Here is a 27,941-nt window from a genome sequence, read left to right on the forward strand (position 1 = left end):
GGAGCAGCCAAAAGGAAAAATAAAAGAGGATCATATGGTAGCTCATGACAAACTCTGGGATCTGTCCTGTAAGTACTTGTTGAAGAGTGCTTTGAAAACATTGCTTTTTTTCTTTGTTTTGTATATACATTATACTATTCAATTTAAAAAGTTAAAAAGAAAAAAAAATAAACAAAGAGAAACGAGTATTAAAGAAAATGTGGATAAAGATGTAGTTACTCACTGTCGGTAGGGAAACTGAGAGGTGCAGCCCCTTGGAGGGCAGTGTGGTGGTTCCAGAGGAGGCTAGGGCTGTGGTTGCCATATGATCCTGAAACCCCACTGCTTAGTATATAACTGGAGGAACTGAGTGTGGAGACAGGGATGGACATTTGCACACTGGTATTTATGGTGGCAGTGTACCCGATCCACAATGGATGGAGGTGGCCTAAGGGTATTACGACTGAAGAATGGAAGGGGGAATTGTGGTGTTTACTTACAACGGACTGCTGAGCTGCTTCAAGAAGGAATGAAGTTGTGCGGCATGCAACTAGATTAATGAACCATAAGGACAATATATTGAATGAAATGTCGGAAACAAAAAGACAAATATTATCATGCCTCACTCATATGGACTAACTATAATATAAAAACTCAGTGAACTGAAGTCAAGAGCATGGGTTATCAGGTTGGGGCCTTTTGTAAAGGTCCTAGATTATAAACTCTTACAGCAGCACATATATTTAGGAGTTTAACTGTTAACATCTAAATTCTGAGATACTGAGCTGTTTATAACCTGGTCATTCCCAGAAAATTCAGGTATTTATGTGACACTTGAGACTGAGAATTAGAGCTCTGAAATATGAAAGTTAGCATTATCCCATACAGAAATGTTTTAAAAGCTGAAAAAGTGATCAGACTTTGATTAGAGATATGAATGAGCAGATCTGGATAAGACTGGGAAGATCAGAATACAGGATACAGGGTGATATGGTCCATATTTTAAAACTTCAACTTCTGTGTGAGACCAAAGGGAGAGATGTTTATTTGGTGCAAAATTTATATTTTGGTTAGTGCATTTTCTAATTTAACTTGTGTGACCAGTTTAGTTGAACACCATAAGTACATGGAATCTTGAATAGGGTGTGAGATCTTGTTGGTTTGTTCAGGTTAGTATAATGCCCTGATATATCCCACAGTAATTTGGGCAGTGAATAAAGAAGTGTTTGCAAGATCTCCTTGGGGCACTGGGGAGAAAAGAGAAAGTATTCAACCTTCCCATTTGAATAATCTCTGATAGTCTCACAAGCAGAGAAGACAACCAAATCAATAGGCCAAGCCCTCAATCTTGGGGTTCACCCCTATGAAATGTATTCTTGCAAAGGACAGCCTAATCCTAATCCTACTTAAAATCAGGCCTCAGAATCACCCCCAGAGAACCTCTTTTATTGCTAAGATGTGCCCTGCCTCTTAAAGCCAACATGGCAAGTGAACTTAATGTTCCTACCCCTAAGTGTGGCATGACTCCCAGGGATATAAATCTCCCTGGCAACATGGGACAGAAATCCCAGGATGAACTGGGACCCAGCATTAAGGAATTTAGAAAGCCTTCTTGACCAAAAGGGGGAAATGAGTAATGAAATAAAATAAAGTTTCAGTGGCTGAGAGATTTGAAACAGAGTTGAGAGGTTATTTTGGAGGTCATTCTTACGCATTATATACATACCCATTTTCTAGTTTATGGTGTATTGGAGTGGCTAGCGGGAAGTACCTGAAATGTTGAGATTTGTTCCAGGAGCCTTGATTCTTGAAGATGATTGCATAGCGTTACAGCTTTTACAACATGACTGTATGACTGTGCAAATCTTGTGTCTGATGCTCCTTATATCTAGGGTCTGGACAGACTAATAAAAAATATAGATAAAAAATAAACAAATAATGGGGGAACAACAGTTAAAATAATTGGGTAGATGGAAATACTAGTGGTCAATGAGAGGGTGGGGTAAGGGGTATGGGATATGTGAATTTTTTTCTTTTCTCTTTTTATTTTTATTTTCTGGAGGGACGCAAATGCTGTAAAAAAATTATCACAGTGAAGAAGACAAAACTATGTGATGATACTGTGAGCCATTGATTGTACACCATATATGGAATATTTGTGGGATAAGATTTATCAATAAAAGTATTTCTTTTAAAAAGCATAGTAGAGACACACAACAGCAGGTTTGAAGAGGCAGAAGAAAGAATAAGTGAATTGGGAAATAAGACAATTGAACACATAAAAGAACAAATGGCAAGAAAGATGGAAAAAATGGAACTAGATCTCAGAGAAATGACAGACAACACAAAGTACACAAATACAAGAATTATCAGTATCTGAAAAGGAGAAGAGAAGAGTAAAAGGTTAGGAAAGCTAATTGAAGACATAAAGGAGGGAAACTTCCCAACCCTTTTAAAAGACATAAATACCAAATAGAATAAATCCAAATAGGCTTACTCCAAAACACATATTAATCAGATGCTGAAGAGAAGCAAAAAGTCATGAAAGTGGCAAGAGATCAGAGATTCTCTACATACAAGGGAAATTACATAAAGTTGAGCTTAGACTACTTAACAGGCACCATGGAGGTGAGAAGGCAGTGGTACATTTAAGATTCTGAATGAGACTGACTTCCTGACAAGAATTCTTTATCCTCCCAAGTGTTCCTACAAAATTGAGGGAGAGATTAAAAGCTGCACAGATAAACAAAGGCTGAGAGTCTACCAGTAGACTTCAATACACTACTCTCCTCCATGGATAGAACAATTCGACAGAGTACCAATAAGGATAAAGATAATTTAAATAATGTGATAAATGAATTAGACCTAACTGATATATCTAGATCATTACACACAAAAATATCAGCATATACATTTTTCTCTAGTGCTCACGGAACCTTCTCAAGGATAGAGACACAAAGCAGTTCTCCATAAATTTAACAAGATTGAAATTATTCAAAGCACTTTCTCTGATCACGATGGAATCAAGTTGGAAATTAATAATCGACAAAGAACTTATGAGGACTTTCATAGTACATGGAGGTTAAACAATACATCTTAAGTAATCAGTGGGTCAAAGAAGAAATTGTTAGAGAAATTGGTAAATATCTGGAGAAGAATGAAAATGAAAATAGAACATATCATAACTTACGAGATGCAGCCAAGGCAGTGTTGGGAAGGAAATGTGTTGTCCAAAATGCCTATATTTAAAAAGAAGAATGAGAGTTCTGGGAAGATGGCAGAACAGGGTAGGTCAAATTCACCCCTGCTCCAAGGAACAGCTAGAGAAGGATGGGAAGGCAACTGAGACAGCAATTCCAGTGTGTAAGTGACCGGGGGGGTCTTCTATACTACATAGGGAGACTCTGGTTGCAAAAGCTGGAAGAACTGAGACACAGAGAAATGGAGACTGTCTGGCTGGTGCAAACAGCCTAACATGCCCCTTTCCAAATGGAAGTCCAGAGCCCTCAGGAGTGCACAGATGGGGAGATCAGGACTAAGAAGTAAGCCAAGCCGCGTTCCTGGAACATGCTATCCTCACTGGCACAGCACTGCAACCCACAACTCATCCCACACCCCACGCATCTGAACCTAGTCACTTACCCCAGCCCCCCCCACTACAGTGCTCCAAGCACCCCATCCTGCCACCCACCCCCACATGTACCTGCCCAACACCCCCATCCCAAGCGCAGACACATAAGCCCAACCCACCTCTCCTGCACAGGCAGTCTTCCCTTACCCCTCCTTAGACCCACCCCTCCTTCCTGCCCACTGCAGGCAATCTCCAGCACATATAAGCTGCAGATGCCTACTACACCCACCCCAAGCCCATACAGACATGCAACCCCACTCTGCTCCCTCTGAGCTCTGCGTACACTACATGAGTTTACAGTCCTCCCAGATACACACACATGCACGGCCCCCAGTCACACCGCCATAGCGCTGGACAATTGCTGACCTGCAATCAGGCCATACCCGCTCCCAGCCCACGCAGACGCAACCCCAGCCCTCCAACCCTGAGCTCTATGCATGTGCACACAGGGCCCTGCCTCCCAGACCAGTGCACACCAGGGCCCCACCCTAGACTCACACAATCAGACAGCCACATCCTCCCAGCCACCCGGTGCCCAAGTATTTATGCACTGACTTCTCAATCCCTGCACCCCAACACCCTGCCCAAAAAGGTGCACACTGCCAAAACCCCTTGGCACAAGCACCCTCCTCCCACACCTGGTAGATATTCACGGGGGAATCTGTGCTATTTAGCCCCTGTCCTGCACATGCAGGGGAACTGCCCACCCGATGCCACCCCCCACCTCCCGACCCACATCCCACAACCCCGGTGACCTGTGCCCACCCCTACACACTCCCATATCCAGATCTAGGGCCCTCTCTACCCCTCCCCATGCACAAATACACACACATACCCTGCCCTCTGTGTCCCTACCTCTGTGCCACCTATCCTACACCCTGCTACCCATGACCCCTATACTTCTCACAATCTCCTACATTCTACCTACACACCAGACCCCGTGCATCCACACAGCCTCCCACCACATGCTACCTCTGTATCCCCCATGCCATACCCTGCTCCTGCTCCTGCATTGCAAGGTCTGCCTGAGCTGCACGCCATACCCTCAGCTCCTGCACCACACCTCAATAACCCCATGACCCATACCCCATGGTCACAGGCACCAATGTAGTATCCCCAACCTGTGCCTATACCAGCACTGCAACACATCACTGCACTATTCTGCCCCATCCTATGCTCCACATCCTGCTCCACATCCATCCCACAAATACAAAAGCTTTAGGAAATCAACTTCAAAGTAAACCTATCAAGATATTTACATGCCTCAAAGACAACAGAAGATCAATAACCATATGAAAATACAGACAGATGTGGTCCAGCCTAATGAACAAATTAAAACACTGGAGGACACAGACTTTGGAACAACTAATCAAATATGTTCATATAACTCTACTAAATAAAATAAATGGGACAGCTAATGACATAAAGGAGATTAAGAAGACGCTACAAGAGCATAAAGAGGAATCTGAAAGAATAAATAGGAAAACAGCAAATACCACAGAGTTTATATTAAAGGCTCTGTTGACCAAATCAAAAATATACTCAAGACACACAACACCAGATCTGAAGAGGCAAAAGAAAGAATAAGTGACCTAGAGGACAGGAAAACTGATTTTGAAAATTCAAAACAGCAAATGCCAAAAAAGATGGAAAAATCTGAATTTTCAGGAAACAATGGACAAAGCATAGCACAAAAATACATAACATAACACAAGAATCACTGGTGTGCCAGAAGGAGAAGAGAAGAATAAAGGGTTAGGTAGATTAGTTGAGGATATAATGGGGGAAAGCTTCCTAACCCTTATAAAGGACAAAAAATATGCAAATCAAAGAAGCCCAATGAACTACAAACAGAATAAATCCAAATAGGCCTTCCCCAAGACACATACAATCAGTCTGTCAGATGCTGAAAAGCAGAAAGTCCTGAAAGTGGCAAGTGAAAAACAATCTACTACATACAAGGGAAACCACATAAGACTGAATTCAGACTACTCAATTAGCACTATAGAGGTCACAAGGCAGTGGTATGATATATTTAAGACCCTGAAAGAAAAAAACTTCCAGCCAAAAATTCTGTACCCAGCCAAACTGTCCTTCAAAACTGGGGGAGAGATTAAAATTTCCACAGACAAACAAATCCTGAAAGAATCTGTCAAAAAGAGACTGGCCTACAAGAAATACTAAAGGGAGCTCTGCCAATTGAAAAAATAAAAGACAGGAAGAGGGCACAGAATTGAAGAGAAGAGTACCAGTAAGGGTAACTTAAAGGGTAAAAAGAGACAGCTTATAATACAAAATATAGGGGACATAGAGAGACATAAAAGCTAGAGACAGGGGAACAATTAATTAATGAGGTTGAACTTAAATGTAAGGGAATAGAAAAAAGTGAAGGTGGTTCACTAGTGAGTCTATACGTTATAATACCATATTGAAGGTAAACATGATTGAAAAGGTTTGTATAGACCCAAATCTATGGGTCCCACTGATTAACACTACAAATATAAATAAGTTCTTGCATGAACTACTTCAAAGGTATGTTTCTTATACATAGAGTGCTTAAGTTCAGGTATAGGGGGAAAACCCCTATTGCATGCTATGGGCTCTGTTTAACAGGAAAATACCAGCAATACCACAGCAACACCAGGGGTAAATAATGGGTGAAGGGACAAAAGTTAAGGGGAGGTTTAGATTTCCTATTTGGTAAGGGTGTATTCATTGGTTATCTTTCTCTTGGGTACAATGAAAATATCTAAAATTGAGAGTGTTGATGAACATTATGCACTATACATGATGCCTAATGAATGTAGGTAGCTGAAGGATGCACTGACTGAGCAGACTGGCAAACAAAGGTGTATATCTATGATTAAACATTATGCTGCTATAAAAGGAAATGAAGTCATGAGGTATGCAACATTGTGAATGAACCTGTGGGACATTTGGTGAGTCAAAATAAGCCAGAAACAAAAGAGCAATTCTTGTAAGGTCTCCTTTAGAAAATGCTGTTCTAGTTTGCTAGCTGCTGGAATACAATATACTTTTATATAAAAAGCATAAAACTGCCTTTTTAAAAGGGGAATTTAATAAGTCGCTAGTTTACAGTTCTAAAGGCTAAGAAAATGTCACAATGAAAACAAGTCCATAGAAATTTTCAATCCAAGTTATCCAAGGAAAGACACCTTGATTCGAGAAGGCCAATGAAATTCAGAGTTTCTCTCTCAACTGGAAGGGCACACAGCAAACATGGTCAGGGTTTCTCTCTCATCTGGAAAGGCACATGGGAAACACAGTGTCATCTGCTAGCTTTCTTTCCTGTTTTCCTGGTTCTTGAAGCTCCCCAGGAGGCGTTTTCCAACTTCATCTCTAAAGGTTGCTGGCTGGGACTCTCTCTTTCTCATGGCTATGCCATTCTCTGCTCTCTCAGCATCTCCAAAATGTTTCCTCTTTTATAGGATACCAGTAAACTAATCAAGACCCACCCAAATGGGTGGAGACACACCCCTACCTAACTCAGCTTAACAACCACTCTTGATTGAGTTACATCTCCAGAGAGATGATCTAATTACAGTTTCAAATATACAGTACTGAATAGGGATAAGAAGAAACAGCTCCCTTTACAAAATGGGATTAGGATTAAAACATGGCTTTTCTAGGGTACATACAACCTTTAAAGCCAGCACAAATGCTTATAAGAAAACAGGGGCCTATATAGTAAGCTTATAGCAGAAACATTTAGTCCAGAATGGTAACTATTATTTATGGATTTTGAGAGGCAGTTTTTTATGCATGTATAATCTGGTATTCAGAGATAAGAACAAAGCTGATCAGGTCAGGATTAAGGGAATTCAGAACACAGGGGTAAGGAAGACATTGTCTATATTTTAGAACTTCACCTACTCTTTGAGACTGAAGAAAAAAGGCTTCTTTTGTCCAAAACCTAAATTTTCTGAAGCACATAATCTAACTCAACCTGTCTGGATAGCTCATTTAAACAAATGAAACATAGGGAGCCCAGAATACAAATGAGGGCCTTTAATTCTATATAGCTTAATGTAATGCCTGGATATATCCTAGAACATATTAAGCAGATAATCAAAAAGTACTGGCAAAGTCCCTTGAGGGATGGGAGAAAAAACATGCAACTATTAACCTTTACCACTGGGAAAACCCTAATACTGTGTCAAACATTAGGGACACCCAAATCCATATGCCAAGCCCTTAATCTTGAGGCTTGCTCTTGTGAAGCTTATGCATGTGGTGAAGAAGCTTAGCCTACTTATAGGTATGCCTAAGAGTTACTTCTGGAGGACTTCTTTTGTTGCTCAGATATGGCCTCACTCTCTCTAAGCCCAAACCTGCAAGTGAAATCATTGCCCTCCCCACTATATGGGACATGACGTACAGGCAATAGAAAGTCTCTATTGCCTCCCTGGCAGCAATAGAGATGACTTCCAGGGATGAGTCTGGCCCTGGCACTATGGGATCAACAATTCCATCCTGACCAAAAGGGGGGAAAGAAGTGTAACAAATAAGGTATCAGTGGCTGAGAGAGTCGAGAGGCTACCCTGGAGGTCACTCTTACACAAGCTTCAGTTAGTCATTGCTATTTATCATAACTTGCCAAACCCCAACCAAAACCATTTCAGTTAATCCTAAAGAACACCTAGGGCATTATATAAGATTCTACAAAGGTTCCATGCACTAGGGTAATTTTCCAGAAACCTATAACCTCTAGATGGATCCCTGGACAAGTCCTAAAACCTAGAGGGGCCAGCCTCTCCAGAACATCAGCTGGTTCCATCTTCCTACTCCGTATTATTAACAGCCCCTTCCGACATGAAAAAATTAGAATGGGCATAGCCCAAATACCCCTAAAGAGTGGGAGAAAGATCAAAGATGATGGTGGAGTTATAGAGTTGGGTTTAACAAACGAGTATGATCACTGAATCATTATTTTGATATTTCTTTTAGTCTCCAGTATCATAGAGCAGCTAGAAGTAAAAACTTAAAATTGTGGAATTGTAACCCATACCAAACTCTGAAATATCTGTTCTATACCTAATTGTTGTGCTGTCTTTGAAATGTACTGCTTATTGTATATATGTTATTTTCCACAAAAAAGAAAAAAAAGTTGATTGTGATGATAAATATATATATATTCCTTGTAGCCTCCAATGTTCTGGAGCAGCTAGAAGAAAAATTCTGAGATGATGGTATGGTACCCCATCTGTCCCGTAACTACTTGTTGTATTCAGAATACACTTCAAGTAGTTACAGGACAGGTGGGGTACCATACCATCATTTCAGAGTTATACTCTGAATACTACTGCTTTTCTCTTTCTTTGCTTTGTATACATGTTATATAATACAATAAAAAAAGTTCATAAAAAAAAAAGAAAAATGAGCAAAAATTGACGGCCTAACTGCTTACCTGGACAAATGGGGGAAAGAACAGCAAACTAATCCCAAAGCATATAGAAGAGACATAATAAAGATTAAAGCAGAAATAAATGAACTGTAAAACAACAACAACAAAAAAACAGAATCAACAAAACCAAAAGTTGGTTCTTTGAGAAAATCGATAAAATTGGTAGACCCTTAGTTAACACTGAAGAAGTAAAAAAAGAGAGGGTACAAATAAACAAAATCAGAAATGAGAAGGGGTCATTACCAGGGATCCTGAAGAATTGTTAAAAATCATAAGAGGATATTATGAACAACTATGTGCTAACAAACTACAGAATTTCAATGAAATGACAAATTTCTAGAAACATATGAACCACCAACACTGATAGAGAAGAAATAGGTGTTAACAAACCAATTAAAAGTAAAGAGATTCAATTAGTTACCAAAAATCCTACTACAAAGAAAAGCCCAGAGACAGACAGCTTCATAGGGGAATTTTAACAAACATTTCAAAAAGAACTAACATCAATTCTGCTCAAATTTTTCCAAAAATTTGAGGAAATAAGAACAGTACCAAACTCATTTTATGAAGCTAATTATCACTCTAATACCAAAACTGGATAAAGGCACTACAAGAAAGGAAAATTACAGACCACTCACCCTTATGAATATAGATGTAAAAATTCTCAACAAAATTTTAGCAAATAGAATCCAACAATATATTAAAAGAATTACACATCATCATCAAGTGGGGTTTATATCAGGAGTGCAAGGTTGTTTCAACATAAAATCAATCAATGTAATACAACACATTAACAAATTGAAAGGGAGAAATCACATGATTATCTTGTTCGATGCTGAAAAAGCAGTCAACAAAATTCAGCATTCTTTTCTGATAAAAAACACTTCAAAAGGTAGGAATCAAAGGAAACTTCCTCAATATCATGAATGGCATCTATGAAAAACCCACATCCAGCATCATTCTCAACAGTGAGAAATTGAAAGCATTTCCCCCAAAATCGGGAATGAGACAAGGATGCCCACTGTAACCACTATTATTCAACACTGTGTTAGATTTGAGTAGTGCATTACCTAATTTAACTTGTATGGTCAGTTTAGTTAATCACCATAGGTAAATGGAATCTTGAAAAGGGCATCTTTTCATCTTGAAAAGAGATCTTGTTGGTTTCTCCAGGTTAGTCTAATGCCCAGTATAGCCCAGAGCAACTTGGGCAGTGAATAAAGTATTTGCCAAGTCCCCTTGGGGCACTGGGAAGAAAAGAGGAGTATTCAACTTCCCCATTTGGAGAATTTCTGATATTCTCATAAGCAGAGGGGACAACCAAATCAATAGGCCAAGCCCTCAATCTTGGGGTTCACCGCTATGAAATGTATTCCTGCAAAGAACAGGCTAATTCTACGTAAAGTAGGCCTCAGAGTCACCCCCAGAGAACCTCTTTTGTTGCAATGATGTGCCCTCTCTCTCAAAGTCAATGTGGCAAGTGAACTCACTGCTCCCACCCCTAAGTGGTGCATGAATCCCAGGGGTGTAAATCTCCCTGGCAACATGGGACAGAACCCCCAGGATGAGCTGGAACCCAGCATCAAGGGAATTATAAAACCTTCTTGGCCAAAAGGGAGGAGAGAGAAATGAGAGGAAATAAAATTTCAGTGGCTGAGAGATTTGAAACAGAGTCAAGAGGTTATTCTGGAGGTTATTCTTATGCATTACATAAATATGTATTTTTATTTTATGGTATATTGAAGTGGCTAAAGGGAAGTACCTGAAACTATTGAGCTGTGTTCCAGTAACTTTAATTCTTGAAGATGACTGTATAAAGATACAATTTTTACTATGTGAGTGTGTGATTTGTGAAAACCTTGTGTCTGATGCTACATTTATCCAGGGCATGGACAGATAAGTTAAAAGTATGGATAAAATTAAATAAATAATAGTGGGGATAAGGGGTAAAATAAATTGGATAGATGGAAATACTAGTGGTCAGTGAGAGGGAGGGGAAAGGTGTATATCATGTATGAGTTTTTTCTTTTTTCTGTTTCTTTTACCGGAGTGATGCAAATGTTCTAAAAAAAATTATTATGGTGATGAATACACAACTATATGATATGATTGTAAGCCACTGACTGTGCATCATGTATAAAGACACATCAATAAAAATACTGCAAAAAAAATTTGGGCTAGAAATTTAGAAATTTCAGCTAGAGCAATCAGGCAAGAAAAGAAATAAAAGGCATCCAAATCAGAAAGGAAGAAGTAAAACTTCCATTATTTGCAGATGACATGATCCTGTACATCAAACATTCTTGAGAAATCTACAATAAAGCCACTATATCTAATAAACAAATCCAGCACAATGGCAGGATAAAAGATGAATATACAAAAATCAGTAACATTTCTATATACAAGTAATGACCTCACCGAGGAGACAATTAAGGAAAAAAATCCAATCAAAATACCACTAAAAGAATCAAATATTTAGGAATAAACTTAACAAGGGATGTAAAGGACCTGTACATAGAAAACTACAAAACATTGCTTAAAGAAATCTAAGAAGATCTCAATAAATGGAAAGCTATTCCATGTTCACAGATAAGAATATCGCTAAGATGTCAATTCTACCCAAACTGATCTATAGCTTCAATACAATACCAATTAAAATTCCAACAACCTACTTTGAAGACTTAGAAAGGCTAGTTATCAAATTTATTTGGAAGGGAAAGAAACCTCGAATAGCTAAAGATATCATGAAAAGGAAGAGCAAAGTGGGAGGATTAACACTTCTCAACTTCAAAGCTTACTATAAAGCCATGGTGGTCAAAACAGCATGGTACTGGCACAAAGACAGAAGTAGTGACCGAAGGTCAATTATGGTCAATTTATCTTTGACAAGGGCCCCAAATCCACTGAATTGGGACAAAATAGTCTTTTCAATAAATAAACTTGGGAGAACTGGATATCAATAGCTAAAAGAATGAAAGAGGACTCCTATCTTACACCCAATACAAAAATTAACTCAAAATGGATCAAATACTAAATATAAGAGCTAGTAACATAAAACCCCTAGAAGAAGATACAAGGAAACATCTTCAAGACCTAGTAATAGGAGGTAGCTTCTTGAACTTTAGATCCAAAGCACAAGCTGTGAAAGAAAAAAGCAGATAAATGGGAACTCCTCAAAATCAAAAGTTTTGCGCCTCAAAGGAGTTTGTCAAAAAGGTAAAGAGGTAGCAAACTCAATGGGAGAAAATATTTGGTAGCCATATATTGGATAAATGTTTGATATCCTGTATATAAAGAAATAACACAACTTAACAAAAAAGACAATCCAATTAGAAAATGGGCTAAAGATATGAATAGACATTTTTCCAGAGAGCAAAAACAAAAATGGCTAAATGGAAAGGCAAATCAGGACTACAATGAGATGCCATCTCACACCTATAAGAATGGCTACTATTAAACAAACAGAAAACTACAAATGTTAGAAAGGATGTTGAGAAACTTGAACACTTACTCTCTGTTGGTTGTAATGCTTATATAATGGTACAGCCGCTGTAGAAGGCAGTTTGATGGCTCCTTAGAAAACCAAATATCAAGTTGCCCTATGACCCAGCATTACCAATGTTAAGAATATAACCAGAAGAGCTGAAAGCAGTGACAAGAACAGACATTTTTACACCAATGTTCATAGCAGCACTATTCATAATTGCCAAAAGATTGAAACAATCCAAGTGACCATCAACCGATGAGTGGATAAACAAAATGTGGTATATGCACGTGATGTAATATTAAGCAACAGTAAGACAAAAAGAGGTCCTGAAGCATATGACAATCTAGAGGATATAATGCCAAGCAAAATAACTCAGATACAAAAGGGTAGATATAGTATGATTTCACTATTATGACTCTGGTAAAGAGAGCAAACTCCAAATCATATGGTCCAGGAAGAAAATTTGTACTCATATATAGGAATGAACTAGATATTGCATTTTGCAGTTTAAGTATGCAAATGACTTTACAAGCCAATGTCTTCCATATGTTTCATATTTGCAACATTAACCATTCAAGATTAAGATTCTATTTTTTAATCAAATTACTTCCATAATACATTATTAATCTATTTTTTTTTTTAAAAAAAGGTGCTATAATGTCAAGGGTTATATTATCAGAAGTAAGCATAATATCCTCAATATTGTGAAACACAGCCACATTCAGTGGTTTTTCCCATCTTGCTAGATTACTGCCACCATTCTGTGACAGATGGTGGAACTGTGTAGGAACCCTTGTGGAAAAATCTGGAAAGTCTATTACCATCCTCTCCACAGAAACACAAATTGACCTTGGCTATCTTCAGCTAACGGGATACTGAAAAACATGTTAGATTTTGCTAAGTCTAATACATAATGGAACCCTCATAACTAGGCCAGTAAGTTATTGAAAAGCAGTGTAATATTTGACACTGCAGCATGAACAGGTAGACCAACCTTATTTAATTTTCAGTAAACAACTGTCATTCTCCAACCACCATTAGGTTTTTTCACTAGCCATACTATACTATTATATGGGCTCTGTGCTGGTCATATGATCCCTACTCTGGCCAGTTTCTTTAAAGTTCCACTGATTTCAGCGTGTCCACCTGGGAGCCGATGTTGTTTAGTATAGATGACTCTCTTTGGGGGGGGCAGGTGCACTAGAGGGAGAATGGCACCCCAAATAACTGATTTCACCGTGCAGATGTGGAGGCAAAATTCATCAGTGGCAGTGGTAAGGTCGAGGTCTTGTAACACATGCACCTGTAATATATATTAAGGAATGGCATAAATACATACAATATACTTTGAGGGGATGAGATTTAAAAAAAAAAACACTCAAATTATTCTAAAAATTTACAAATTAGATTTAAATTCTTTTAAAACTTAAAGTACTTAGTATAGTACTAGGTATTCATTACATGTGTATAGCACAGACTTGTGGAACAAGATGTACATCCCAGAAATTTTGATACAATGAAATAAATTTCTAGCTTTTAAAATCTCTAAACAAATATTACTACAAAAATACAAGATACTTTAAAATTGCACTTAACTTATTTAACTCACAGCTACTTGATTTTCTTGTTTTGTTTTGTTTTGTTTTCTTGCATGGGCAGGCACCGGGAATCAAACCCAGGTCTCCAGCACACAACTACTTGATTTTAAAAGAAAATGAGTCTTATTACAGTTTTTCATATAAAAGCATTTATATTTTTTGCCACTCCTAAAACTGGCAGCATAGTTTCAAGATAGAACAATCAATTTATCAAAATACGCATTAGCAAGCAAAATTTTTACTAGATTTTCTAGTAATCTAGAAATGCCAGCCTTTTCTAGTAACCTAATGATACTGGTCAGAATCAGAAACACAGAAAAATTTCTTAGGTGCCACATATCGCAGGAAATACTATCTCATAAGTAAAATGCCTTGCTGTCATACCACTAATACAAGGTTACTGACAGTCAATGTCTACAACTAGGGATACACAGTTAACAGCTTCAAACAAAAGCAGAAATTAGATCCCATTTGTCCAAATCTATATATTTGGTAGCCTCTGATTATAAACTTTGATCTTCAGAGGTAGAAAACATTCTAATCTGCATTGGATAAGGACATGGTTTGGGTATCTCAAGTTTAGAAAGCTAGAATAAGAACAAGTGATCCCTTCAGCAAGTATAAATCTGTTACCAAGTAAAACATATAATCTGCATGTACTGTGTACCCCACACAAACACACACACACATACACACACACTAGAAATTATAAAGTGATACAACATGACTTAGGATACTTTTGGTTTCATATCATAGAAAACCCAACACTATTCATCAAGATAGGCTACAGTATGCTGTGGTAACTTTTGATCAATGCTGGAGAGCAGGGAGACCGGCAGAGGTATAGTAAGGATGTGAGCAGGGTCTGCTCCATACAGTTACTCACGGATCCAGGATGATGGCTGCTCTGACATCTCAACACGTGGCCTCCTAATCACCACTGTAGGAAGGAAAGGTCATGCACTAGTTCCTAAATGCTTCTACCCAAAAGTAACCTGCTTAAAGCCGAATGGCTAGAACTATCACATGGCTCTGCCTACCTGCAAGTGAACTCAGAAATGTTTGGGAGAACATAAATATTTAATGAGCAATAAATGTCTCTGCCACACCAACAGAAATAGGCTAAAGCATCAAAGGGAATTCACTGGTTTAAGAAACTGGCACATCTGAAGAAAAGGTAGACTTCAAAATTGATCCATCTTTTCATCCTGCTCCCCTCATGATGGTAAAACAGCTTCAGCCATTACAAGAGTTATACTGCACACTATACCATCCAAAAGGAGAGTACACACCTCTGTTCCAGCATTCTAAGAGACCTCAGATGTATTCAGATTGGACATGCTTAAACTTATGCCCACCCCCTAACCAATGACTGGGACCAAGCAATAAAAGAGGCAGACTGTTTTAAACCAGAGTCTGTCCCTGAAGCTAAAGGTGGGGATCAGTGTTCACTGAAGACTATATAATGGGGACACTGAATGAAAATCTAGGTGCTGTTAGGAAGGAAGAAGGGAAGAAATAACATCATGGAGGTAATCAACAAAGATCAATAATGGTTATGTAAAATGAAAGAATATACCCAGAAAAAGCTGGGGATAAGGCAGACACACATAAAACAACAGTATGGAGTCCATAAGGACAGAGGAAATTTCACTGCTCATAACCAGAAATGATCCTCAAGGAATCAGGGGTTGATAATGAAATGTATGCATACAAGCAGAATCAGAGCAATAGGATTAGGGTTAAGTACAAGGACTTATAGTGTGATTTTAAACAAACAACAACAAAAGAATCAGCCCCAGGAGGATACTGATAGCTCCAAATTCCTAAAAATGAAACAAAACAGTTCAGCAATTCGGCACCTTTCAACCTGACCAGGTAAAGGATCAAAGTCCAAATTCATATACTTAAATAAGGCCTTCCCCGAACCAATTTTGGGTTTTTTTGTTGTTTTTGTTTTTGCATGGGCAGGCACCAGGAAACAAATCCAGGTCTCCAGCATGGCAGGAGAGAATTCTAACAAGTCTAAATGCTCTCACCACTCACTGTTTCTTGAAGTAGCTGGAAGCAAAGATAACAGATCAGCTGTGTCCAACTGGGGGAGAGAAACTATATAATAATTTGAATAGGGAAGGTCAAATATAAAGAATTATTCACTATAACACAGATTCTAATAACGTGAGATTGACTGAGCCACCATCGCACCACCTTGCCCTGAACCATTTTTGAGCGTGTAAAAAGTAGCAGCCTCAAACTGTCTTATGAACAGTCATAAGAGTATCAGATCCCAAATCTCAAATTTCACTAAAATAGATTAAATGTACATAAAATATTTATATGACATACATATTCAGCATTATAAAGTCTACATTGGGCCTCTAGGGGAAAATGAGAAAACAATCATCCCAGAAATCCAAAAATTGAAAACTATGCAATGAAGGGTAACAAGAAGTGGTCATCTGGGGTCCTGCCCACTAGATGCCAGAATGCTGACCACAGCCCCAATTTCTTTTCTCTTCCCCTCCCTACGCTCCCCAACCCCACTTCCCATGGTACCTGTACTGTATCTAATTTTCAAAGGCCTAGGAAGGGATAAAGGAAATAAAAAGTCAAATTCATAGCTATACAAAAGCCTGAAACATCCTCACTGAAACCTAGGTTTTACTTTCATAATTTGAGAAAATAAATAGTTTAAATGCTCTCACCACTCATTGTTTCTTGAGGTAGTTGGAAGCAAAGATAACGGATCAGCAGCGTCCAATTGGGGAAGAGAGACTGTAGTAATTTGAATAGGGAACGTCAAATATAAAGAATTATCCCCTGTAACTGAGAAGTAATGAGAGATTGACAGTAGAAAGTAAAGAGAAATCTCAAGAACATAGGATAGCAAATACAAGGAGCAGCCACTACCCCTACGGCTGCCATAGAGTACCCAAGGGAGATCCTTCCCCATCTCACCCGCACTCCTACCCCAGGAATGAGATCTAGACCTTGTTGGAGAAGGCCTGGCCATGGCTCACTGAATGGCAGAAAAGTTGCTATAGGTGCTACAGCAGTAGAACTTGCTGGAAATTTCCCTTTTGTAACTTGCCAGAAACCAGTCTTCTAAAGATGCCAAGAAAGTATCTCACTAGAGGCACTCTGTTACAAAATCATCCAACGAGATGCTGGAGGGGCTCTTGGCTGCTGGAAGCTGCAAGCCATCCTGACCACCATGCACTGAAGGAGCCAGGCACTAGAGATGCTGCAAACACTGTAGGAGTCCAGTGCTGGAGAAACCTTCCATGCTACGGGAACTGAGCACTGGGAAAGCCAGGTGGCCTGCAGGACCCAGGGGCACTTGATTGTCTTGACGTTACAGAAAATATCACACCCGCCTACTACACTGACAACATCATGCCAATTGGGCATAATGAGCAAGAAATAGCAAGTACTTTAGACACATGCAGACAAGTGGGTGGGAGATAACCCCCACAAAAAATCAAGTGTCCACCTCAGAGAAGCTTTTGAGGAGTTAATGGTCTGAAGCAGGAATCAGCAAACTTTTTCTGTAAAGGTCAAGACAGAAAATATTTTAGGCTTTAGAGACCACATATAATCTCTATCACATATCCTTTCTTTCTGTCTTTTCTCCTCAATTATTTAAAAATATAAAAACAGGGGGCCAAGATGGCGGCTTAGCAATATACGCGTTTTAGTTTGTCCTCCAGAACAACTACTAAATAACCAGAAACAGTACCGAACAGCTCCTGGAGCCACGTCAGTGACCGGACACACAGTGTACCCCAGACGGGACCAGCTGGACCGGCTGCAAGCCTCCCCAAAACCATGAGTTCCCCAAGCCGCAGTGGCCGGCGCCCAGTGCCCCGCCCCCACAGGCCGCTTCCCAGAGGGAAAGGAAAGAGACTCTAAACCTGGTCAAGGCAGAGGTCGATCATTGGGCTCATGGAAAAAGAGGAAAGGGGAGGAAACGGAGGCTTTAGTAGCTATGTCTCTATGGAGTCTTGGCAGCCTCTGGATACAGTGGCAGGACTTCTCAGGCTGCAACTGCCCCAGGCATAGGCAGAAACGGGCTGCTTTCAGGGCTGTCTCCCACCTGTGCCTTCCGCAGGAGAGGGGTGAAGCCCAATTCAGGTGGAATCCCTCCATCAAGGAACTCAGACCCCAGGGCTTGGCAATTTGAAGCCATTAAAACCAGCCTACAACCTCTCCTCTGTCTCCACCACACCCCCAGCAGGGAGAGTCTTCCAAAGTTAAAAGTGCCGCAACATCTTTTGCTGGTGCGACCCGCAGGCAGATGCACCACATACTGGGCAGGATAAGAAAAACAGAGTCCAGAGACTTCACAGGAAAGTCTTTTAACCTGCTAGGTCTCACCGTCAGGGAAAACTGACGCAGGTGACTCCTTGCCCCTGATAGGAGGCCAGTTGGTCTGGGAAAACCCGGCTCGAGTCTATAATACCGACATAGACCCTTCTAAGGGTGGGGAGGGAAAAGGCACCATTCAAGCAGGGCAAGAAACAAGAAAACAAGAACTGAAAAATTATCCTCTGTTAAACAAAACCTAAGCTAGAGGTCCAGAAAAAGCTGAACCGAAGGTCAAAGAACAGATAGACAACAAATTCATCTAGCAAGAAAACCCTAGGTAAGAGAAGTGAAAGCAATCACTAGAATAAACTAATTAAGGTAATTAAATGTCTAGACGCCAGCAAAAAATAACAAATCACACCAGGAAAATTGAAGATATGGCCCAGTCAAAGGAACAAACCAATAGTTCAAACGAGACAGAAGAGCTGAAACAACTAATTTAGAATATACGAACAGACATGGAAAATCTCATCAAAAACCAAATCAATGAATTGAGGGAGGATATGAAGAAGGCAAGGAATGAACAAAAAGAAGAAATGGAAAGTCTGAAAAAACAAATCACGGAACTTATGGGGATGAAAGATACAGTAGAAGAGATGAAAAAAACAATGGAAACCCACAATGGTAGATTTCAAGAGACAGAGATTAGGATTAGTGAACTGGAGGACGGAACATCTGAAATCCGACAAGATACAGAAACTATAGGGAAAAAAATGGAAAAATATGAGCAGGGACTCAGGGAACTGAATGATAATATGAAGCGCACAAATATATGTGTTGTGGGGGTCCCGGAAGGAGAAGAGAAGGGGAAAGGAAAAGAAAAACTAATGGAAGAAATTATCACTGACAATTTCCCAACTCTTATGAAAGACCTAAAATTACAGATCCAAGAAGTGCAGCATACCCCAAAGAGAATAGATCCAAACAGACGTTCTCCAAGACACTTACTAGTCAGAATGTCAGAGGTCAAAGAGAAAGAGAGGATCTTGAAAGCAGCAAGAGAAAAGCAATCCATCATACACAAGGGAAACCCAATAAGACTATGTGTAGATTTCTAAGCAGAAACCATGGAGGCAAGAAGACAGTGGGATGATATATTTAAATTACTAAAAGAGAAAAACTGCCAACCAAGAATTCTATACCCAGCAAAACTGTCCTTCAAAAATGAGGGAGAAATTAAAACATTTTCAGACAAAAAGTCACTGAGAGAATTTGTGACCAAGAGACCAGCTCTGCAAGAAATACTAAAGGGAGCACTAGAGACAGATACGAAAAGACAGAAGAGAGAGGTATGGAGAAGAGTGTAGAAAGAAGGAAAATTAGATATGACATACAAAATACAAAAGGCAAAATGGTAGAGAAAAGTACTATCCAAACAGTAATAACACTAAATGTTAATGGATTGAACTCCCCAATCAAAATACATAGAATGGCAGAATGGATTAAAAAACAGGATCCTTCTATATGCTGCCTACAGGAAACACATCTTAGACCCAAAGATAAACATAAAAATATAAAAACATTCTTAGCTCATGGGTCATACAAAAACAAGGGACAGGCTAGATTTGGCCTAGAGGACAAACTGTGTCTATCCCTGGTCTGGAATATGTTGAGATATCCCCTACAAGGTAAAATATAAGTTGCTCCACCTTGCCCCACCTACCATGGAAAAGGAGGCACGACATTTGGTTAAGACTTGGATTTTGGAAGAAAGATACACTACATTTGCATGTGTTGTCTGACACACAATGCTGCCTGCTTTGAGTGATAACAGAGCAAGAGGAGGCTACTGCATTACAAACTGCTAAACAACGTGGTCCTTGCAATCCAGCAGATCAAATGATACTCAAAGTGTCCATGGCAAATAGGGATGCTGACTGGAGTCCTGGCATGTGTCACTAGAAGAATCACAGCACAAACCCCTAAGATTTTGGAAAAACTTTATGCCCTTTTCTGAAGATAACTACTCTCCTTTTGATAAACAGCTGCTGGCTTGTCAATGGGCCTTGGCAGAGACTAACCATGGGCCATTATGTGACCTAGAAATCTGAGCTGCCCATCATGGACTAGTCCTGTTGGATCCACCTAGCTATAAGGTTGGCTGGGCATAGCAGCAATCTACCATCAAATAAAAATGGTATGTAAGAGATGAAACTCAGGTAGGTCAAAAGGTATAGTAAGTACAAGCAAGTTGCATAAGCAAGTGACACAGACTCCTTTAATAACAACTACTGTTGCTTGCATTGCCTCCTCTCCCTCAATCCATGCCTATGGTCTCCTAGAACATTCCTTATGATAAGATGACTGAGGAAAAAAAAAAAAACTCAAGCCTGGTTTACAAACGGATCTGCATGATACGCTGGTACTGGTACCACCCAAAGGAGACACCTGCATCTACACTTACAGACCCACTCAGAGGTGACTCTGAATGACAGTGGTGAGGGAAAATCCTCTCTGTGGGCAGTATTTCAAGCAGCATATTGGTTATCCACCACATCTAGAGTGAGAAATAGCCACAAGTATGACTCTTAAGTGTTTCATAAGAAATTGCTAAAGGTTTGCCTGGTTCGTCAGGGAATTAGAAAGAATAGGTTTAGAAAATTGGGGACAAGGTAGTCTAGGGAAGAGATATGGATATGGATCTCTCTGAATGGACACCCAAAGTTTCCTCCAGAGATTCTTAATAATCAAGTAGACAAATGATGTCAGCCTCTTTCTCCAGTCACCTCAGTGTTTGCTCAATGGGCCATTAACAAAGTGGCCATGGAGGTAAGGATGGAGGCTATGCATGAGCTCAACAACACAGACTTTTCCTTACCAAGGCTGACCCAGCTGACCTACTGTCAACCACCTAATCTACTACTATCAAAGACCAACACTGAATACCCAGTATGGCACCATTCTCCATTGGCATCAACTACCATCTTGATGGCCAGCTCCTCCATCATAAGGGGTCAGAGTTAGTCGTGACAGGAATACACACATTCTGGATATGGATTTGCCTTTCTGCCTATAGTGCTTCTACCAGTACCACAATTCATTTAAAAAGCACCACAATCAAGGCAGTTTGGCAGTTCCTCAGGAAGCTAAGTATAGAATTGCCAAATGACCCAGCAATACCATTGCTACGTATATACTCAGGGGACATGAGGGCAAGAACACAAACAGACATTTGCACATCAATGTTTATGGCAGTATTATTTACAATTTGCCAAGAGATGGAAACAGCCCAAATGTCCATCAACAGACGAGTGGCTAAACAAGCTGTAGTATATACACAGATGGAATATTATGCAGCTGTAAGACAGAATAAAGTTAGGAAGTATGTAACAACATGGATGGACCTTAAGGACAGTATGCTGAGTGAGATTAGCCAGAAACAAAAGGACAAATACTGTATGGTCTCACTGATATGAACTGACATTAGTGAATGAACTTGGAAAACCTCAGTTGGTAACAGAGACCATCAGGAGACAGAAAGAGGGTAGATATTGGGTAACTGGAGCTGAAGGGATACAGATTGTGCAACAGGACTAATTGTAAAAATTCAGAAATGGGGCGGGCCGCGGTGGCTCAGCGGGCAAGAGTGCTTGCCTGCCGTGCCGGAGGACCCCGGTTCGATTCCCGGCCCCAGCCCATGTAAAAAACAAACAAACAAACAAAATATAATAAAAACAAGAAAATGTTTAAAAATGTTTCCCTTCCTTCCATCCTTCCTTCCTTCTCTGTCTTTCCTTCCTTTAAAAAAAAAAAAAAAAAAAAAAAATTCAGAAATGGATAGCACAATACTACCTAACAGTAATACAATAATGTTAGAACACTGAATGAAGCTGAATGTGAGAATGACAGAGGGCAGAGGCCTACGGGGCACAAATGAAATCAGAAGGAAAGATAGACAATAAAGACTGAGATGGTATAATCTAGGAATGCCTAGAGTGTATAATGATAGTGATTAAATGTACAAATTTAAAAATGTTTTGCACAAGGAAGAACAAAGGAATGTCAATATGGCATGGTGTCAAAAATAGATGGTAATTAGAAGATGGCGGCTTAGTAAGACGCGCGGGTCTTAGTTCCTCCTCCAGAAAAGCAACTAAAGAAACAGAAACAATACGAAACAGCTCCCGGAGTCACGACAGAGACCAAAAAGACAGCGTACCCCATTCTGGAACAGCTGAACGGGCAGGGAGAATCTGCTGCGGTGAGCTACCCGAGGGGCGCGCGTTTTCCCGGCCGGGGCGGCTGGCGACTGGGGTCCCCTCCACGCACGTGGCTCACCGGTCTGACTGGGAACGTTGGATAGCGGGGCCCTCCCGTCACGCTTGGCGTTTCGGGCCAGCTGGGCAATTAGGACCGGCACTCTCCCAAGCCGCGGTGGCCAGCGACCCCCACCTCCACGCGCGGTTTCCCGGGCCAACTGCGGTGCAGACAGACGAGCGCCACGAGCGCCACCTACTGGGCAGGAAAAGAAAAACAGAGCCCAGAGATTTCACAGAAAAAGCTTTCAACCAGCTGCGTAACACACCCAGGGAAATCTGATCAAATGCCCAGACACCAGCAGAAAATAATGGATGACGCTCGGAAAATTGAAGATATGGCCCAGTCAAAGGAACAAACCAATAGTTCAAATGAGATACAGGAGCTGAGACAACTAATGCTGAATATACGAACAGAAATGGAAAAATTCTTCAAAAACCAAATCAATAAATTGAGGGAGGACATGAAGAAGACATGGGCTGAACAAAAAGAAGAAATAGAAAATCTGAAAAAACAAATCACAGAACTTATGGGAGTGAAGGACAAAGAAGAAAAAATGGAAAAAACAATGGATACCTACAATGGTAGATCTAAAGAGGCAGAAGCTACAGTTAGTGAACTGGAGGATGGAACATCTGAATTCCAAAAAGAAACAGAAACTATAGGGAAAAGAATGGAAAAACTTGAGCAGGGGATCAGGGAACTGAATGACAATATGAAGCGCACAAATATACGTGTTGTGGGTGTCCCAGAAGGAGAAGAGAAGGGAAAAGGAGGAGAAAAACTAATGGAAGAAATTATCACTGAAAATTTCCCAACTCTTATGAAAGACCTAAATTTACAGATCCAAGAAGTGCAGCGCACCCCAAAGAGAATAGACCCAAATAGGCGTTCTCCAAGACACTTACTAGTTAGAATGTCAGAGGTCAAAGAGAAAGAGAGGATCTTGAAAGCAGCAAGAGAAAAACAATCTGTCACATACAAGGGAAACCCAATAAGACTATGTGTAGATTTCTCAGCAGAAACCATGGAAGCTAGAAGACAGTGGGATGATATATTTAAATTACTAAAAGAGAAAAACTGCCAACCAAGACTCCTATATCCAGCAAAATTGTCCTTCAAAAATGAAGGAAAAATTAAAACATTTATAGACAAAAAGTCACTGAGAGAATTTGTGACCAAGAGACCAGCTCTGCAAGAAATACTAAAGGGAGCACTAGAGTCAGATACGAAAAGACAGAAGAGAGAGGTATGGAGTAAAGTGTAGAAAGAAGGAAAATCAGATATGATATATATAATACAAAAGCCAAAATGGTAGAGGAAAATATTATCCAAACAGTAATAATACTAAAAGTTAATGAACTGAATTTCCCAATCAAAAGACATAGAATGGCAGAATGGATTACGACCCAGCAATACCACTGCTAAGTATCTACTCAAGGGACTTAAGGGCAAAGACACAGACGGACATTTGCACACCAGTGTTTATAGCAGCATTATCTACAATTGCAAAGAGATGGAAACAGCCAAAATGTTCATCAACAGACGAGTGGCTAAACAAACTGTGGCGTATACCTACGATGGAATATTATGCAGCTTTAAGACAGACTAAACTTATGAAGCATGTAATAACATGGATGGACCTAGAGAACATTATGCTGAGTGAGTCTAGCCCAAAACTAAAGGACAAATACTGTAAGGTCCCACTGATGTGAACCGACATTTGAGAATCAGCTTGGAATATATCATTGGTAACAGAGACCAGCAGGAGTTAGAAACAGGGTAAGATAATGGGTAATTGGAGCTGAAGGGATACAGACTGTGCAACAGGACTAGATACAAAAACTAAAAAATGGACAGCACAATAATACCTAAGTGTAATGTAACTATGTTGGAACACTGAATGAAGCTGCACCTGAAATATGGTTTTTTGTTTGTTTGTTTGTGTGTTTGTATCTTTTGTTTTTGTTTTTTTCTTTTTCCTTTATATATATATATATATATATATATATTATTAGTATTATTATTTTAATTCTCTTCTCTATATTAACATTCTATATTTTTTTCTGCTGTGTTGCTAGTTCTTTTCCTAAATCGATGCAAATGTACTAAGAAATGATGTTCATACATCTATGTGATGATACTAAGAATTACTGAGTGCATTTGTAGAATGGAATGATTTCTAAATGTTGTTAATTTCTTTTCTTTTTTTTGATTAATAAAAAAATTAAAAAAAAAAATAGATGGTAATTAATATTTTAAAACTTTATGTGTGAGAGTAAAGCAAAAAATGTTTATTTGGTACAAAATTTATATTTTGACTAGTGCCTTTCCTAATATAACTTATGTAGACAGCTTAATTGAACAAGACAGTACATGTAACCTTGAGTAGGACATGAGATTTTGTACGTTTGACTACAGTGATGCCCCGATAAATCCCAGAGTGATTTGAACAGTGAATAAAGTATTTTCAAAGTCCCCTTGAAGGAATGGTAAGAAAGGGGGAAAATTCAACTTCCCCAAGTGGAGAATTCTTGATATTTTCACAAGCAGTAGGGACAACCAAAGCAATAGGCTGAGCCCCCAATCTTGGGGTTTGTTCATATGAAACTTAACCCCTCAAAGGATAGGCTAAGCCTACTTAAAATTAGGCCTAAGAGTCATCCCCAAGAGAACCCCTTTTGCTGCTCAGATATGGCCTCTCTCTCTTAGCCAACACGACAAGCAAACTCACTGCCTTTCCCCTCTCTACATGGGACATGACTCCCAAGAGTGTGGACCTTCCTGGCAACGTGGGACAGAAATCCAAGAATGAGCTAGGACTCTGCATCAAGGGACTAAGAAAACCTTCTCAATCAAAAGGAGGAAGAGGGAAATGAGACAAAGTGTCAATGGCTGAGAGATTCCAAACGGGAGTAGAGAGGTTATCCTGGAAGTTATTCTTAAACATTATATAGATATCACCTTTTCAGTTAAGGTGTAATGGAGAGGCTGGAGAGAACTGCCTGAAAATATAGAGCTGTGTTCCGATAGCTATGTTTCTTGAAGATGATTGTATAAAGATATAGCTTTCGCAATGTGACTGCATGACTGTGAAAACCTTATGTTTGATGCTCCTTTTATCTACCTTATTGACAGATGAGTAAAACATATGGATTAAAAATAAATAAATAATAGGAGGAACAAATGTTAGAATAAATTTAGTAGACTGAAATGCTAGTGATCAATGAAAGGGAGAAGTAAGGGGTACGGTATGTGTGAATTTTTTTTGTTTTTTTTTTATTTTTTTTCCTGAATTGATGCAAATGTTCTAAGAAATGATCATGATGATGAATATACAACTATGTAATGATATTGTGAGTTACTGATTATATTTGTAGAATGGAATGATCATACAGTAAAAATGTTTGTGTTTGCATGTTGGCATGTTTAATACATAAAATAAATAAGTGTGTTTAAAAATAAAATAAATAAATAAAGCACCACAATCCATCAACTCAGAAAATGCCATAAACACCGTGGGTATTTCACACAGCATTGAACCTGATCAAGGAACTCATTTCATGGCAAAGGAAATGAAGCAATGGGGTCATGTTCATGGAATTAACTGATTTTACCATATATCTCATCTGGAAGTGGTTGGCCCAATTGAAAGGTGAAATGTTTGCTGAAGATTCAATTATAGCACCAGTTGGGGGATAATAACCTGAAGAGGGTTTTGTTTCACAAGATATAGTGTAAACTCTGAATCATAGATCATTTATAATGCTGTCTCCCCCACAGATAAAAATCAAAGGTCCAGAAATGAAGGGGTAGAAGTGGAAGTAGCTTCTCTCACTATTATATGAAGAACCCACTGGAAGAATTTTTGTTTCCTATTGCAGCAACTTTAAACACTGCTGGCACAGTCAGAGGGTTGAACAGAGGAAATAAAAAAAGATAAGTCTAAGTCTTAACCCCCAGAATCTATGAATGTGACCTTATTTGGGAAAAGGATCTTTGCAGATGTAATTAAGTTAAGAAACTTAAGACAAGATTATCCTGTGGCCCCTAAATCCAATGGCAGGTATCTTTATAAGAGATTGGCAGAGTGATATTTCAAGCACAGAGAAGAAAGTGGTGTCAGAATGGCATCTAAGGATTTCTGGAACTTCAAGGAACTCCAAGGATTGCTAGCAGCCAACAGACTCTTGGAGAGGTACACAAACCAGATTCTCCTCAGAGCCTCCAGAAAGAACACACTCCATTGATACCTTGATTTTGCACTTCTGGCCTCATGAACTGTGAGAGAATAGATTTGTTGTTTTAAGTCACCAAGTTTGTGGTGATTTGTTATGGCAGTCCTAAGAAACTAATACAGCTTGTTTAAAGGTTTCAGTATTTGAGTTGTGATGGGGCACAACAATGGGTCCACTAAATTTGAAGACTGCTACCTGGACATTTTGGGTAGCTTATGTCACTAAACAACATACACACAAAAAAGGGGTGAGTTAATCTACCAGCTTGGAATGAGTGATCCCAATTGCCAAAGGTAAATTCGAGTTGCTTCTACATGATTGGGGAAAGAAGAACTTTGTCTGCAACCCAGAGGATTCTCTGAGCCCCTACTTAGTACTCCCTTGCCCAACAGTAAGGGATGACAGAAAACCAGACTAACTAAAAACAGACAGAACTGAGAACTCAGACCCTTAAGGAATAAAAGACTATATCATTCATCTCATCAGGTAAAAAAAAAAAACCCTAACCAGGGGCTGTGAGGGTAGTTCAAGTGGTAGAATTCTCACCTGCCATGCGGGAAACCAAGGTTCAATTCCCAGCCCATGCAATTCCCCCAAAAATAAACAAATAAACAAACAACCGAACAGAAATTCAATAAGTGGTGCTGCAATATCAGGATACTCACATGGAAAAAGAATGAAATATGACCCAGCCATAAGACATTAAAAAAAAAAAAAAAAAAGCCCTAACCAGCTAAGGATCTGGCTGAAGGGAAAGGAAATAATATGGAAGAAGGAAGTCAAAGATATCAGTTATGGCCTTGTGGCCAATTACAGAAAGAAAGACTATAGTAGCTTTGCATATTTCCTATTTTCTCATTGTATGTATGTGTTTATTTGTAAATCTTAACCATTTTCTTCTTCTCTCTCTCCTCATTTTTATTTTATGTGCAATTTGTTGGAAGTTAATTTAATAATT

At 39.4% G+C, this 27,941-nt stretch overlaps 1 protein-coding gene across 12 annotated transcripts in view; it reads right to left on the reverse strand.

The window, feature by feature from the left end:
- Window positions 1–27,941, reverse strand: part of FANCC (FA complementation group C) — a 446,081-nt gene that overhangs the window by 411,006 nt on the left and 7,134 nt on the right. For 2 of the 12 annotated variants that reach the window (XM_077148702.1, XM_077148695.1), the window contains exons 2-3: window positions 14,119–15,060; window positions 13,517–13,825 (exon numbers count right to left, since the gene is read on the reverse strand). The exons of 6 other annotated variants lie outside the window; for them this stretch is intronic. The gene's annotated coding sequence lies outside the window, so the exon portion shown is untranslated. Of the gene's footprint in view, window positions 1–13,516; window positions 13,826–14,118; window positions 15,061–27,941 lie in introns of those variants that run through there. 4 more of the 12 variants (XM_077148697.1, XM_077148699.1, XM_077148696.1 and 1 more) reach the window with 3 other exon arrangements.

The sequence above is a fragment of the Tamandua tetradactyla genome, chromosome 2 (genome assembly GCF_023851605.1).
Source record: "Tamandua tetradactyla isolate mTamTet1 chromosome 2, mTamTet1.pri, whole genome shotgun sequence".
NCBI lineage: Eukaryota > Metazoa > Chordata > Mammalia > Pilosa > Myrmecophagidae > Tamandua > Tamandua tetradactyla.